This window comes from Athene cunicularia (genome assembly GCF_003259725.1).
Source record: "Athene cunicularia isolate RWA chromosome 9 unlocalized genomic scaffold, athCun1 chr9_part1, whole genome shotgun sequence".
Lineage (NCBI taxonomy): Eukaryota > Metazoa > Chordata > Aves > Strigiformes > Strigidae > Athene > Athene cunicularia.
Genome location: NW_020799110.1, coordinates 312843 through 329905, shown reverse-complemented (window position 1 = coordinate 329905; position 17063 = coordinate 312843). Strand labels below are relative to the sequence as shown.

Here is a 17063-nt window from a genome sequence, read left to right as displayed (position 1 = left end):
TCTCCCCAGTCACAGCAGTGCGGCCAAAGCCAGTCTTGTCTGAGGACTCAGGAACTTCCAGCCTTACTCAAACCCTCTGTTGCTAGCAAGCTGCTACCATGGGCAAACTGTAGTCTGCAGTGTTAGAGCTGAGTAAATGACTAATTTGGGAGAACCCAGCACAGGCTTTGAGAGAGAAATGAGTGGCCAAGGGAAGGGCGAGCTACTCTCCAGCGGCCTAGTGCCCACAGCCCCGGGACCGAGCCACGACACTGCTGCAGCAGGAACAAACTTCCCGGGAGCGCATAGTGCCCACGGCCTGGCCCCGCTGCAACCTAAATGGAGGCCTACGACCAGTCGCTACCCTCTGTGCTCCTCGTGCCCCATCCCCAGAGCTTCCACCACCTCCCAGAGGCCGTCAGGGCCGCGCTGAGCCAGCAGCCCAGCCGCAGGGGTCACTGCCGAAACCTGCACCAACGGCGAGTCCTTCCTGCCCCGGCTGTGTGCAGGGCCAGCCCGCTGCCCGGGGCTCTGGGCCGAGCTGGGGCAAGCGCTCCCCCAGCGTTTGATCTCTTTGTTCGCCACCTACGATGGGCTCGATCTCCTCCATCCCCACAGGGACGGCACGGAGGGCTGGCAGGCTCCAGCGTGGCTTTCCAGCACCATGGCTCACTGCTCTCCAGGCTCTGGCAGAGCATTTCCCTGCCCTGCCCCAGCTCCTGGACCAACTCCACCGTATCTTCTTCTTTCTTAAAATGGTTCTGAGGGTTTGTAGCTGACAGGCATGGTATAAAAATTAAACACCATTGTTTGAAGGAGTGGAGGGTGCTCCATCTCCCAGCAGTCTGTGGGATCCGGCCATTGAATAGACGGGTGAATTCTCCCACAAGAATCTGTATTGGGCATGCTTAATCTTGCTTAATTATTTTTGTATGCTGCTGCTCTGCAGCTTGACAGTTCATCTTCTACCATGGAGCTGTACAGATCACAGCCATTTGTCAAACCAAATTGTTCCCTGACAGTCTGCAGAGACATATATTTGCCATCTGCAATCTATTCCTCGGTTTCTGGCGCATATTTTCAGTGCTTTCTTTTGAAAGCTGTTTCAGATTTCCATGGGCTTCTTCATAACCTCTACCAGCAAAGCCTCACACAGTTTAATTGTTGACAGCTGTGTCATGAGAAGGATTTTATGTTTCTTTTGTTGTTCCTCTTGCTGCATAAGTACCAGTTGCTACGTTCAGGGCTGCTTGGGTGTGTAACACACCAGGATGGGGAAAGCAGGCAATGTCTTCTGAAAGTGGGTTATGGGGGGGGTTAATTGTTTGTTACAGTTTTACAGAGATAGTTGCAGCTCTGTACATTAAAACACTAACAAGTAAAAGGCACTTGAGCAAACAAGTGTGAAGCTCTGAAATTACAGATTATTGATAAGCAAGTGCAGAGTTAATTAGTGTAACTACTGTATGGAATGTGCTCTGACAGCTCTGTGTCATTTCACAAAGGAAAATCCAGTGCTAGCAATGCATTTCTCACAGTTAGGGAAACTTGCAAAGGTTATTTTCCTGCTCAGGCTCGGAGGACCAGCAGGGTCAGTCCCTCTGGCAAAGCTGCTAGCTGTGAACAGTCCTGCAGGCTGGTTACAAGGGGCAGGCCAAGCAAGGCTTCGGGACCTCTGCTCACACCTGACTGTAGCATGGAGAGAAGAGAGGGCCCATGGCTGCATTTCCAGCCCAGAAGCAGAGGAGCCTGGTACAGGCAGCATCTGCACCTCTTTGACCTAAAGCCCAGCTGTGCCGTGCCTTGTGCTGTCCCTGCTGCACCCCATATCCGTGGAAAGTCTCCCTCCAAAGCAGAGAGACACGTCCCTAGATGCAAACACCTCCATACAAACAGCAACGGCCAACGTTAATAAAAGGTGCAGGCCCTGGGCTCTGGGACCCCTGGGATGCTCAACACCCCCCACCCACATGTTTCACCGAGTACAGTGCTCCATGAGGAGCACTAGGCTGGATAAAAGCAAATTTTTCCTTTTGGAGGAGTTTGCATTTCAGTTTCATGGTAAAGAAAAATTCAGTTAAAAAAAAAAATCACTGCCGATTTTTTTTTTTTTTCCCCCAGGCAGAAAAAGGACTGCAAATATCTGCAGAAGATGTGGTATCTGAGAACATATCTAGGAGATGCAAGTTTCTGGTAATACTATGAAGGATGGAAAATTCTGGGGACTAGACTGTTCCCTCTTTTCTGCCAGGCTGAACTCAAATCTGAAACTGTTCACATAACTTGAGATGAGCTCTCACAGTCAAGTAACACAAGCACAAACTCTTCCTGACATCGGTGCAGAACAACTATCAGTTCAGCTTTTTTGTGGAAATCTAAGAATCTACTTCTGAAGTTCCCTGCGAGCACAGAACAACAATGTGTTTTCACTAGCAGCAAATCACTTGCAGAGGAAAATTAGCACTTTTTACAAGTACTCTAAATCCCAAAAATCTTTGTTTTTTCTAGAACTAAACTGTACACACTGTCCTTTAGGAGCTATTCAAACCAGCCAGTAATGACTATATATAACATATCTCAGGCCAGCACAATTGGCACTTGAACAGCAGGTCTTAATTCAGCCTATTACAAAGATAAAGGTCAGTGGAAAATACTCAGTTTTGAACATGCACTGCCACTATTAAAAGCATAATCCAAAGGGCAGAGTAGGATTTTAGCTGGAAGTACTGAGGACAGAATTTACTTGCAGGATTCGCATCCAGACCTCGGTTCAGGGCTCACAGCCCTCGCTGCAGCCCCAAGCTTAGTAGAAGAGGGATCTATGTTTTGTGCAGGGCTCAATTCTCACAGAAATGCCCGTGTGTGCTTACACAGGAGACACGTCTCTAGCTACGTAAGGTACAGTAAGTTCAGAAATAGTGCAGCGGCAAATCAAACAAAAAGCAACAGAACCATGTACTAATTAGACCTCTTTCCTGCTTCTGCAAGAAACCTGTGCTACCACACGTTCTGGAGATGAACCCCCTCCCGTCAGGGAAGCGGGCTAGAAATCAGTTTCTGGTTCTGCTGCCAATTCTCCAGGTGCGTGGAAAGTCAGTTTCCAGGCTGCTGTTCTCAAATCCTTTGTCTGCCTTGCCTGCTTAGCGAGGAGGCACCGTCCCCAGCTCTGCACCTGCACAGTCCCCGAGGCAGGCAACGGGATCCGGAGGGCTCTGAAAGCCACGGGAAGAAGGAAAAATAGGGGGGGGGAGAAGAGAAAAGGAAAACCGCCCCAAGTAGTACCTGGTACCAGCAGGTTCTCAGTGTGTGGGAAGGCCCTGTTAGTTATTTTTGCCTTCTCTTTGCAGGCCAGTAGATGGAGCTCTCCTCTCACCAGCGCCGGAGCCCGTTAATGCCTGCAGTATCACCCACTCCAGCCTGTAATTATTCTGTCAGCACCTGCCAGGGCTGCTGCATGTGACAAAGGAGGGACCTCGGGCTCCATGGCTGCTTGACTGGCAACATGCAGCAGCACGAAATTCTCCCAAACTTGCAAATGACAAAATGTTCGATTAACCGCAGCACTGCCTTTCCTTCCAGTAATGAAAGGAAGAATATTACACAACGCTTTTGTAAATTGTTACCAGGATTACACGGAATTCAGCATGGTTTGGGAAATGAGAAGACATGTTTTATAAGGAATGACAAATTTTGCTTTCCACATTTAGAGAGAGCGTATCCAAAAACCCTGTCATGTCTGTGAGCACTGAAGACTGCGTTACCCAGAAGATTTTACAGGAACTAAAGGTCAAGGGATCTGTGGCCAATTTCTCAGCCACCGCTTGCAGATCTAACGCCTGCAATCCATACGTAACAGCAGGACAGAGGAGGAGGGATGAGGGGGAACGCTGGCATATACTTGCATCTCTGCAAGATAGGAAACATTACAAATGCGTATGTTGATTTTCTCTCCCCCCCCTTCACGCGCTGCTGCGGGTGACTCCGGCGAGGCCCCGCAGGGAGACGGGCGCCTGCTGTGTCCCGTGCGCCCCAGCACCACAGCTACAGGTTGCAGTTTCCTCAAGACCCGTCAGCCAGATCTTCCACAACAACAGCTGACAAATTAAACACTTCAGAGAAGCCAGAGCAAAATTAGGCTGCTCCCCCTCTCTTCTGGGGTTGTTTTTTGTTGTTGGTTGCCTTGATAACGCACCATGCACATCCTGCTGCGCACCCAAGTGCAGGCCTGGCTTTAAAGAAGAATAACCACACGCTGCTGACTGCCAAGCAAGGCTATCTTCAAAGCCAGTGTACAGCTTCATTATTTCCTGGATACATGTACTGCTATATAAGCAATATATAAAAACATATTTTGCCTTTTTTTGGATTCTTTGAAGATTTCATGTTACGCAAGTAGGAAAACTGAGAATATTGTAGAGTTACAAGAGATTCTGGAGGTTATATCTGTCAGCAAGGTAATTCAATATATTCCTATTCTGGCATTCAATAATTAAAGAGAGGCCCCCAGCAGTGAATTGCTGGGTGATTATCTCACAGCAGCAGCTATCCTCAGCCACCAGAGAAGTGCCAGCACCTGCAGACAGGCACCAGCAACTGCACACCACATCTTCAGGCAGGCGCTGAAATGCAAGCGGGCAGTACGTTTGGCAGAACTGATTTTTAATTTTTCTGAACAGAAGAAGGGAGGCCGGACACCCACCCCTCAAGATGGGGGTTTTCTACTGATTATCCCAGAAGTGATTGACTTTCTGGATGTAAGACCTTATCCCACCTCTGGCTCTGCATAGATACAATGGTCTGTCTGGACAGGATCCATGCTTCAGTCCTAACAGAGCAAAAATCTAGGTAAGGACTTCGACGTTTGGTCTTTAATGAATAAAGCCAACAGCTGACAAATTAAGTACTTCAGAGAAGTGAAAATTAAACAGTCCTGCAGTCACGAGTGTTGGCATATGGAAAGCTGCCACTGAACTAATAATAGAAGTGTCTACCGCAGCAGAGAGGGAGGTCCCAGCGTCCTAGAGCAAGCCATACATCTGGGCACTGGGAAGGCAGCCATCAGGCAATGTATGTTTAAGTAGCACATACTTGCCACCTTCCTGCCGGCTATTCATCTTTTGCAGCCACAGGCCGAGGGCAGCAGCCCACAAGCAGTAGCACAGCACCAGGGATAAGAACCAGCCTGGGCTCTGCCCACCAGGCTCCTGTTTTAGCTGATGAGTTTCCTGTAGCCAGAGGAACATGGGAGGGTCGCTCTCCAGCCCGTTGCCTGGTTGAGTACAGCTGCTTTACTCAGTTCACCAAAAAACAGACAACTGGTTCATTTGTCACACACCTGCATTTGCATATTCTGGACACAAGCCACTTGCTCTGGTTACTCCAGGTATCCATGAAGAGCAGAAAAATCACCCGGGGACAGAGTCTTCCTTGCTCACTCCAGCCTGACTCTGCATCACTTCCTTGTGCCTGGCAGAGCTATGCCACCGAGGAATGGGAGGAGAACCAGGGTGACTGCAGGGAACGTGAACAAAGCACGCAGACAGGACTCAGCCACAGATGGAAAACGATTTTCAGACAGGTGGTTGTGAAGATGATCATAGTGCCCGCATAAGGTATTCACCCGTTGGTGAGTGACAGAGGAAAGCAGATCAGCACAGCGGAACTGCAAACAGACAGCAGCCAGGCTTCCTTACCTGCAGGTGTCTACAAAATACCACCCAGGCAGAGAGGGCAAGGCCAGGTATGGGATGTGGTAGGGTAGCCAGCAGCAAGATCAGGTATACAGCACGCTGCCCTCAGGAGAAGCACCCTCACGTGAAACGTGCATCACCCACACACGCGTAGCTATCCTGGAGATGACAGACAAGGTTGATTCACAGCACTCCTCCTAAATGGTGTCCTACACTCTGTAACGCAGATAGCTGACAAGAGATAATGGGCACTAAAGAGCAGAAGTGAGATAACGCACTAAAGAGAAGAGGGAGATAAAGTGCTGAAGAGGAGATATGCATGAGTGAACGCACACACACAGGGACAAGCTCTAATACAGAGTACAAAAGCAGGCCCTGCCAGCTTCTGCTCCAAATCACTGCTTCTCTTCCTAAACTGCCTAGCCCGCATACTTTAGGAGACTTTCAAAGGTACCAAGCAGCAGAAAGCTTCTGTCTGCATCACTACTGAGCAAGCTAGATAATACCGGGCAAGGTGAGTGGAGACAGAGCAACTCTGCTGATGTTCAGGAGCATCAGCTTGAGGAAGATCAGTTCCTGGTAGCTGAGGGTGGCAGGGAGACGCTTCTGCTCCCAAGGAAGCCAAAGGAAAGGAAACTCTAAGAAGATCTTTGGCTGTACCCACTGACATCCACTGCAAGGGGTATTTGCTGGCTCAAGATGATGCACCATTGGTTTGGGTGATGACCACAGAAAGGATAATTAGACCACCTTCCCTCTTTGACAGAAAAAAGACCTATGTGTCACTAAAGGGGATTTCTGTCCAACCGTCCCCTTCAGAACACTTCTGAAAGCAACAGCCTTAGGAGCTACCAGCACCTTGTTCTCCAAGTTTGTGCATAAACCCCCCCGCACACACACACAAGCTGCTGATGCTGGTTGCCCACAGGACGGCAAATGCGCCCAGGGCTTTTCACTATAGGCATATGCTCCAGAAAAATCTGGTCCTCTTTGCCTGCAATTGTAGAAAGTAAAAATAACCTCAAAAAGAACCTGCAAGTTCTTCTGTTTAATGTTTCAGTGCTTCCTGGTCAGAGCTATTCAGATCAGAAGCCAAGAGAGTGACTGACAGTTCTGCGACTTCCAGCTTCCAGCAAATACAGCTGCTGTCTTCTACACGTCAGGCCTCCACAAGCAGAATTTACCCGACAATTTCATCCTTACAGAGACTTCACCTATCCGCAGTGCATCATCTCTCAGTAGAATAAGGCTTCTGTATCTTGTCTAATTGGGAACAAGAGCTTCAAAAAGCTCAGAGCCGCATCAGGCGAGTTTATCACTAGCCCCTTTGGGCTGCTGGAGCAGGAGGTTTGATCCCGCAGTGCTGGCTCCAGGGAACACATCTGGGCTGGATTTCTTCAGGGCTGGCCAGGTTCTTCCACCCCTGAGGAGGAAGGGATGGCTCTTTCTCCTTACTTGATGTACAGGCTACTGCAGCCACGAACGACAAGGAATACTGCAGGGAATACTGCAGGGCTGCTCTTTCCTCAGCACAGTGTGCCGACCACACCACAGCCACCAAGGATGGTGCCTCCTCTGCCTACTGCTCCTGCATTACCTCTCCCTTCGGTCCCCTCATGCCCTCCTCTTCTGCTGCCACCTCGGCTCTCTCCTGCCCCTGCTCTGGCTTCAGCAGTGCGTGATACAGCAAAACGTGAAGAACAGGAGACAGGTGGAGGGAGGACCAGAGGGCTTGTGCCCCATTACTCCCTTCGTGCCACTCCTGGGAAGGTGACACTTGACCAAGCATGGCAATGGCGTGGATACCACACAGGGCAGAAGCTCATAAATTAAAATAGAAGCAACTGACTGTACTCACAGGGCTCAGAAAAGAAAGGTGATGTGGAATTGGCTTGTTCATCTTTTCCATGACAGGAAATATTTCAACCCCTGTTACCAGCACAAACACTGTCTGCTTCCATCATTCTCTGCAACTCACAATACTCTGCATCAGGACCACACAAATAAGGAAAACCACAGTGTTCCTTTTGCTTTCTATGGAAAGAGCTCAAAATGCAATAAAACCCAACCTCTCTGTGTTGTTCTTTGTACGCTCCGAATCGTTCAGCTGCTCCCACTGATCGTGTTACAGGCTGTGGATGTACCAACCTTCTAAGTAAAGTGAGCTGGTCACCCCGCTGTCAGCTGCGGCATGGCTGCAGGACAGGCAGCCTGCCCGGGCCAGCGGCAGTGCCGGGAGGAGCTGCCAGCCAGCCTGCCTCCCTGAAACAAAAACCCTCCCTTGTCTATCCAAATCCATTAGCAGCAGAGTACAGAGGCCAGGAGGAGGAAGGGTAACCAGCTCACACAAGTACATATACAGCACTGCCTCAAGCTACCATTTTTCAATTACTTTTCTGCTTTATGGCCCTTAGCACAAGAGGAAAAGCAGAGACGAGATGCAGAAAGCAAATCAGTTTCTCTTTTGGCTTCTCATGCATTCACACCAAACCAGAGCTGGGATCAGGGACACCCCCAGGAGGTACTGGAAAACACGTCCAACGCTTCGTGAAGAATTGGTTTTACAGGACATGGGTCATTCTAGAAATTTCAAGCAATGAGCACTGCAGCATAACAACTTTTTGAAAGGTACCCTCATCAGAAAATTCCTAGGGCATTTCAGGCACCCAAAACTAAAAGTTTATGACTTCATAATGTTCATCAGGAATACCTTAAAGAAGCCTTCCTGGAAATCACGTGTGAATCCTAGGGACTTTGGTCTATGCTGGAATCTGGCTGTTTCAAATCTGGCTGCAGAAAGGTCCATCAACCTGAAAACAACAGAAGAGACACAGCAATGAGAGTAAGATCCATCAGGGGAAAAAAATAAATCTGATTTAGCAAAACCAGGATGGAATGCAACGCTAGCCTTGTCTTAAGTGGTTCTGAACTGTGAAGTGCCTCCACTTTTTGCCCTGAGGCAGCCTGCCCACATTTCGCTTTGGCCCAAGACAGGTCTGAGAGAAAGCCGGGCCGCTCGGATGGACCGGAGGAGGGGAAATGGCATTTGCAGTAACAAGCTGTCCCTTAGGCCCCAACAGCACAAACTGTAGTTTACTGTAACATACCAGCTGTTCCGGATTTCCTTCTAACCTACATTATATACAGCATGGATGTTTCAGCAGCTGTAAATCTTGCTTAATGCAGAATGTGATTTTCTTTCACGCATCAAACACCACCTTGCACAATAACCCAGCAATCCCACAACTGGGATCCTGATTTGAGAGGTCAGAGCGAGATTTCCAACCCCAGTCCCAGGGTGTCACAAGTACCAGGTATTTGTGTGTGTGAATGCGGTGCACAGTTACCCCAAAGCTGGTATATTCACGTACAGCAGGAAATACATAAAAAAAGGCAGAGATTTGATAAACACTTGGCCATCAAAACACGAAAGCAGGAGAATATATGGGCAGAAATCTAATTTCAGATCACAGTAAACGCGTATTAGTTTTATGGGTGTTAGTTATCTGTGTAGGCCTTGGAAAACAACTGTACAGAACAAAGCAGCTAAGAGGTCTCACGGCTTTTCTTACCACCCAAAGACAGTGTAAAGCAGCAGCTCTGGTGATACACTTTTCTGAGCTTCTTAGATTATTACGTAAGGAGATCAGAGACAACCATGACAGACATCTTACTACCTGCCTCTCCTCCCCTCTGCACTCTGGCCCTCTCAGCTGAGTGCTTCCTTTTTCTTTTCTCCTGACTTCACGTTACTGCCAGCCCTGGTTTTCCTCCCAGGTGGCAAACATTCATCTCCTGGCTACACTCCCTTGCAAGAAGAAACAAGCCTTTTGCCTTGCTCTGCACAGCATTAAAACAAATGACACAAGACTAACCTTCACTGCTAACCATAAATGTATCTAACCCATGAAAACACCGAGGGACCGAGCTTGCAGGGCAAGCTGCTCTTGGAAATCTCAGCCCTGTGAAAAAAACTGAGCAGCAGTTCTAAGAGTGTTTTACATGCTAGACAGAGGCCCTCATTCAGCGTACTGAGGTAGATGAACACAGAACCAGCATCAGCAGCTGATCATTTCCACTACGGGAGAGATTTATCCTGTGGCACTAGATATTAAAGTCTTTATGCCACTAGCTTAATAAACCCATGATCAAACAACAAATGGCACTCATGTAGAGATGAGAAAGAAAATCCAATAAAAAGGCAGAGACAGGAGGACATCTTTAGCTCCCACCATGAGAGCTAGACCAAGGATGGAGGCCAGGAAATGCTCTGTTCGGTGTATGTGCCCCCCAGGCATCGCTACGCTCCTTCCTTCGAGGGGTTCCCACCCAGGCAAACAACACCTGCCCCAGGGACAGTCGGGAGCTCTCTCATAAGAGGCAATGGCAAAGGCCAGCAAAAGAGCACACAAGTCTAAAGCCACCAGTCTAAGTTACTTGAAGACACAAGCATATATGGAAAAAGCCTCTGGTTTAAAACATGGGTTATAAAAGCCAAACAGTTGTGCCCAGTACTGTGATCAAATGCCATCCTTACTCCATCAGAGCTTAAAATAGGTTAAGTAACAAGGCAAACAACTGTAAAAATCTCGAGCTGCTGCCAACGGCCAGGCAGTAGCACCGCGCTGTTACACCTCCCTTCCAAAGGCTGCGGTGTCCAGGGGAGGAAAGCCTCCATTACGATTGAGGAACACACTGACTGAGCAGGGTGTTGATACAGCCAGACAGAACTTCACCCGTACACGACATGCTGCAAAAGGATCCACAGACCACAGTTAAACCACCCCGGTGCCAGCGCCACAGGCAGCACACGTGCAGCCTCCCCAGAGCACCCGTAGCTGCCAGCACACAGGCAGGAGTCCCCTCGTTCCATTCACTCAGTCCACAGGCCAAAAACTGGGTGTAAGTTTGCGATCTGTGATCTTCTCAGATCCTCTGAACTCCCTCTGCCAAGACCAGGTAGTTCTCACATTTCAGCTACTGCCTGCACAGGCTTTGTTAGTGCTGGAGGCTGAGGTTTTGTAACCAGCCCCGGGAGTTCGGTACATTCTGTTCCGAGTGCCAAAGGCACTGAATAACCACTCACATTTGCATTTGCCTAAACATAGCCTAAACATACTGCAAGCAAATAGCAGGAATAGGTTTAGCACTCAAGAGCACAATTAAAAGCAAAAAACACCCATCAATAATTTGGTACTTCTCCAGAAAGACCAGAAAAAGCCAATATGAATCAGAATCATTGAAATGGTATTTTTGTACTGCAGCAAAAACCAAAGAATATAAAGTTCGAGATGTTTGCCAAGAACTTTAAAACCTATTTTTAACCAGTCAGTACATTTTATAAGCTTATCTGTAGATAAGCTGCTAAATACTGTTTCTGGGGTTTAGACTTTTTGCTATAGACATGTACAATCTCTGTTGCTGCCTGAGCCTGGCTGCTTTTCTCTGCAGCAGCAGCAAGATCGCAGAGAGGTAGCAGAACTGCTGCATTATGAATCAGATCATGCTCACCAGGAAAAGGCAGGCTGTAGTGTTTGGGGTGGGCTAGAGAGAGCCAAGAGACTTGGGGTGCTATTCTTGGCGTCGCCAATGATTCGCCGCATGACCTTGTGAAAGTGATTTAATCGTTGCATACATCAGTTTCCCAGCCTCTTCATGTTGAACAGCAGTAGTGCTGCAAAACACCCCAGAGGCTGCTCGCTTTAGGAAGAAAGGGAGAAGAAAGAAAGGAAATAACGCAGTGCATCCAGGCGCAGTCACATTTCTGGTTTCAAAGACAGTTTGGACTGTGTCTGGAACAAAGGCTCTAGCCCAAGTAATAAAAGAGAAATTAAGTGTTAAAAAAGAAACAGCATCCCCTTGCGATTATTTTGCCCCTCTGGGTGTTGACGAGGCAGACGTTACTGTAATCGAAGGCCTGTGAGGTGTCTGGATGCTGCGGAAGTCGATGCCTCTGACATACCTGACCAGATCCCTGATGCACAACCCCAAGCAGGGCGCCCAGCACTCTTTGGTGTGGAGATGGTCACAGAAGAACACTCCCATAGTTAAAGGGACCCCAGTCACCGGATCTGGCCACATACACCCGTGATTTTCCTGGTAACAGCACAGAATACAACCCAGCAGCGGCCGGCAGGAATGCCCACCCACAACCGGTGTCCCACTGTGCCCGGCAGCGGCACAGCCCTCGCCAATAGACCCGTGGGGTGGCGTGACCTCAACCCAGAGTCTCATCCCCGGGAGTTTCACCAGAACCGCGCCTCTGCTGCCAGAGCTGTCAGGCGAGGTGCCGCCCTGCCTGGCCCGCCATAACCCACGATAACAGGCGCCAGCAGCTCCAGAGGAAGCACCAGACAGATGCTGAAACCTGGAAGGTCTTCAGGCCACGCAAGTCTTCAGCGGTGACAGCGGCAGAGGTTTCCTGAGCACACCTGCGGGTGCAGAGGGGGCTGTCACAACCGCCAAGCCTGTTCCATCCCAGTCAGGCACCAGCAACAGGCACTGACAGTCCCGGTCGCTCTCAGTTTTTGCCCAGTTGCACAGGACAGCTTCGGCTGCTGCCCAGAGCCACAGTCAAGCTCTGTGTCACCTCAGGGAGCCATTTGCTCTCTACAGGATTTCATTCCTCCTCAGGAGGCTCCCATGTGCACAGCTTACCCCAGAACATCCACATGTCAGGACCAGAACACACCACAGACCCAATCTGGTTACACCTGCTGCAGCCGCCCCCCCACGGTGGCTCAGGTGCGAAACTTCCATCCTCTCCTCTCTGCTAGACACACCACATGCTCCCCTGGCCACTGTCCACCTCCATGCCAGGGCCCAGGACTCGGACAGAGAGGTGGAGAAGGCAGGCAGGGGAAGATGAGGAGATTAGAAGATAAAGTGGTAAGTGAAAAATAGAATTGGAGCACAAAAGAATGTTGAAAGTAGCAGGGAACACAAGCATAAAAACTCTGTAAAGCTAGAGGTTGCACAGAACTGTCAGAGTACCGCTGGATAGTCTGTGGAAGAGGGAGAAAGTTAAAAGAAAACCATGATTACTCTCCTGAGACTTCCAAGGCAGGAAATATGAGCAGCAAATGCCCAGAAATCACCAGAAGGAAATTCTGCTGCAGTTGGGGTAGGCAAGGCAGGGAGACAGCCCAGGAAAAGGCTCTGCATCAGTATCCCCTCAAGCACAGCAAGCTCTGTGGGACTGCTCAGACAAGCAAGCCTCAGCCTCCACTGCCATGACAGAGGAGTCTCCACAGAGAAGGAACCAGTCTTCATCTGCTGTGCTCTGGGGGGGTGTGTGGTGTGTGTGTTTGACTGTGTTTTAACTACATTCATGAACCTATTGTCATTAGATATGCATGTCTGTGCCAAAGCCCTTTCCCAAACCACTGGCAGCCATGGCAGCAGCAAACACGACTGCTCTCCAATGGCCACACACACCTTCAGAGCTCTGGCAGATCCTACACTGCACCTCGCAGGCTGGACTCGCAGCTCCACCTCAGCATGACACCTCATAGTTTATTGGGACAAGCTGTCTCCTCTTTCTGCACACCACACAATCTCACACTTACTGTTTTCACCCCCTTTAGCTGTACCTTTGCTGAACCAAAATACTGTGATTCCCAAGAAAGGAATTGTGACAAATCACTCCAGACAGCGACAGCAGCGCCGTGATTGCTAACACATGGCACAGTGAGCCTTCTGGACAGGGCCTGTCATTCCCATTTTACAGACAGGAAAATAAGCTCCTCCTGAAGGCAAGGATGCAAAATGGCACTAAGTGACCAGATCAGCTGCTTTTGAATGTTAATAATCACTTATGTTTGCTCTGCATTTACCATGTTCATCTCATGGGAAGACTAGAGCACAAGCCACTGACTCTCTCCCCCTCTCTGCTCCGTAAGAGCCACAGATCTTCTCACCTCACCCCTTTTATTGGACACCCTCTCTGACAAATCAATCACATGATCAACTCAATTCAGATAAACTCGGGGCAATTACTGTACCTACACTCAGCTTGCAATCCTCTGCTGCTTCTCCAGAGGGCTTTGTGTGCCTTGGCAATCACAAGTTACAACACTCCCATCATCACAGTATTTCTTCATTGCCAAAAAACCCATTCAGAAAGTCCCAGAGGGACACAGATTACACAACTTAAAGAAAACCACTTGTGCCACTGGACTGGCACACGGGATGGCACCCCCGCTCCTGGCAGAGGTCAGGGACACGTCAGGGATCCAGTGTGGGCCTCAGAGCCAGCCTGCCTGAAAAAGTCAGTGTGTGGTCAGCTACGGCATGAACCTACAGCAGAGAAATTCCCCACACAGCCATCCCCAGCCCACCCCACTGTCAGACACCGTCCACAGGAACACTTCACTAAGGGTAACTCCAGCTATGCATTCATGTTCTGGCACCCTGCACATGAAGTTCTCCATGCACAGATACTCTGAGGATCCTGGCTGTCTTGCAAAGCTGGCAGAAAGAGATTAGAGAAGAAAACAAACCAAAAAACCCAGCATAAGTAAACCCCAACCCTGCTAAACCTTTCTGCTGCCCCCCAAAACCACGCCTCAACGCAACACGACCTCTGCCCAGCTGAGCTGGCTCAAGTCCTTCTGCGCTCTCCTCCAGCTGCCTCACGGCTGCGCTAACAGGGACACAGCACCCACCAAGAGGCAGAACCTCGGGGACTCCGCCAGGCCCTTGTAACCCAGCAGCTTCCCAGCACAGAGCTACACTTGATGAAACCTGCTTGAGTGAGGGAGAGTCGAAGACAAGGACTTGACCCCTTCTGATGTACCCTACCCAGTTCAGGCCACCACACACAAACCCTGCTTTAGTTTTGCTGCTTCTCCCATCTGCAGAAGCCTCCTTGACAAGCACACGGTGGTTCCTCCAAAGCCACAGCAGCCTCGGCTGTTTGTGAGACAGGAGTTCTACATACAGATGGATCAGATGGATTCCAAGCTCTCTACTACAGCCAGAAGTAGGATTTTTTTTCCTAGGATTTCCCAAATCTTTTAATCGCCTACCTCTGAAATCTGTATTTCTACTTTTTAAAGTCCATATTCATAAAGGGAGATTGAAGTGACCAAACTGGTGGTACCAGGGAGAGAAGAAACCCTGTTCTTCATTCTTCAGCTGCAGTTCATGACATCTCATTTCACAATCACCAGCCAGGAAAAGGCTTATGTAAAAGTTAATACAGAGACTGAAGTGACTTGGAGCATTTGACTAAAAGAAATCCACCCTGTAGAACACTGAGAAGGAACTGTATTTGTAGACATACTCGCTGGGGAAGAGAACAGCAGTTGAGACTGGTATGATGTCCAGGTTGGGCAATATTAAACATCACTTAATACCAGAGACTTGGACACATTGGAGATTCCAGTGAAGGGCCATGAGGATGATGAAGGGATAGAAGCACATGACATATGGGGAGAAGTTGGGAGAGCTGGGAGCCAGCAGGCTCGAGAAGTGAAGGCCTGGGAGGATTTTAATCAATGTGTAAGTACTGACAGAGGGAGGAAACAGGACAGAGCCAGACTCTTCTCGTGGTGCTGAGGGATAGAACAACAGGAAACAGGCACAAAACAAAACACAGGACAATCCATTCAAACACGAGAGAAGATAATTTTCCTGTGAGGCAAACACTGGGACAGGTTGCTGGGCGGGTGGGTCATGCAATCCCCATGCTCAGGAGATAGATGTCCGAGTGTTCCAATATGCCTGGTTTATTACAACCCAAGGTAAGCTGTGGTCTGAATTGTACCTGTCAGATTCTGACATTTTAGCTCTTAGGCCAGTATCATTCTGGCTGGTCCCACAAAACATAAGTGACAAACCTTCCTGCTCACAGGCGCTTCCATGGGTCAGCCTGTGGAAATCTGGCCACAGTAACATCCTTCTGCATCCAAGCAACACTCAGCCAGCAGTCACTGAGCGGGACGCTGGGCAGGGGCTGTAGGACACGCACTGATGTTGCTTCCCAGCTTGGCCTCTTCTTCTCTGGCCAGCTGAGCGCAGACATTGTGACCCAGCCTGGCACAGGCAGGTTGTGGCACAACACACATATGGTTAAGGGAGAGATAGTCGAGGGGAAGCTCCAGTGCACAGACAGATTGCCCCAGGGAGTTCTGCCAAGCTCAGACCACTGCCACTTGTGATTTAAGCCCAGTCACTTTCCCATTGTTTCCTTTGAGACACCAAGCACAAATGTTCTGACTCCAAAGATCTGTGTCCTGGCCTCAGTTTCATATAGTAAGAGAACCAAAACCAGCATTACTGAAAACTTTAAATGCAAGAGAATTCTTTTTTGAAGCAAGAGTTTGGGCCCCATTCTCTCTGAACAAGAGCTCCTCTACTTCTCCTTGGATTTCAGCCCCTGCTTCAGTCCCTCCCACTGCCTCAGGATGCAAGAAGACAGCAAAACTGCCCCAGGTAGTAGCTGAGGCCACCAGCAGCATCCAGTCAGTCTCCACTCTCCTCCTGGCCCTACCCCACACAAAGGGAGCACAGAAAAGCACTGACCACAAACTCAGGCAGAGCACTGCTACACCCCAGAGCCAGCCCACGCCAAGAGAAAGCTCAGCTCAGCCAGGAGCAGACAGTGGCTTCAGCAAAGCGGCCCCTGCCATAGGGGTGCTAGAGCAGAGCTGGGTGGCTCCAGCCTAGACACCTTCGGCCAGTCCTTGCTCGGGTGGAGCCACCACAGCCAGGAGCGGGCAGGGGGAAGGACCCATGGACAGCGGTTCTCAAAGGAGGAGGGTGTGCGCAGACAGATGGAGCGCTGCGGGAGCCAGAGGACATAGTCATTCTGTCTTAGCAGCAGCAGGCCACAAGCCAAAATGACAATGCTCCTTAAAACGACAGAAAAGAAAAATATCCATTAAATTGGGTAACTGGGGAGGGGAAAGCCGCCACGACCTTGCTCCTGCCAGCAAGCTAGCTGGTTTGAGCCTTTCAGCACGGACAGAGTGCACTGGTCCTTGGCAGCAGAGAGCACTGCAACGCTTCTTTTGCCACCCCCTGGGAAAAATCTTTATTCCATAGGAGGGCTTTGCAATCTTAAAGAAAGCTCAATGGAAGAGACAGGTAAAAAAAGAAATCTGATCTCCAGACTCTGATATCAGAGTTTAACTTGCTGGTATAAATCCACATACTGCACATCTACGCAGAAGTCAAATACCCCAGATGCAGCCTGAGAACAGCTGCCTAGCCAAATACTAACTTTGCTCCTAATAATGCCTGCATTTTTCAGTTACATTGCAAATAGTCAATTTGCTTTCAAAAGCTTAGCACTTTCAAACTCTAAAGTACACTAGCAAAAAATCGTTTAATTATCTAGAAGCCAAATCTAGATAAGTGGGCAAAGGAACCACCTACTTGAAGCCCTGC

The 17063-nt window shown here is 49.3% G+C and overlaps 1 long non-coding RNA gene across 7 annotated transcripts in view; it reads right to left on the bottom strand.

Moving 5' to 3' along the window:
- Window positions 1-17063, bottom strand: part of LOC113483276 — an 83623-nt gene that overhangs the window by 52548 nt on the left and 14012 nt on the right. For all 7 annotated transcript variants that reach the window (XR_003399000.1, XR_003399001.1, XR_003398999.1 and 4 more), the window contains exon 3: window positions 8380-8479. This is a non-coding gene — a long non-coding RNA (uncharacterized LOC113483276). The remainder of the gene's footprint in view (window positions 1-8379; window positions 8480-17063) is intronic.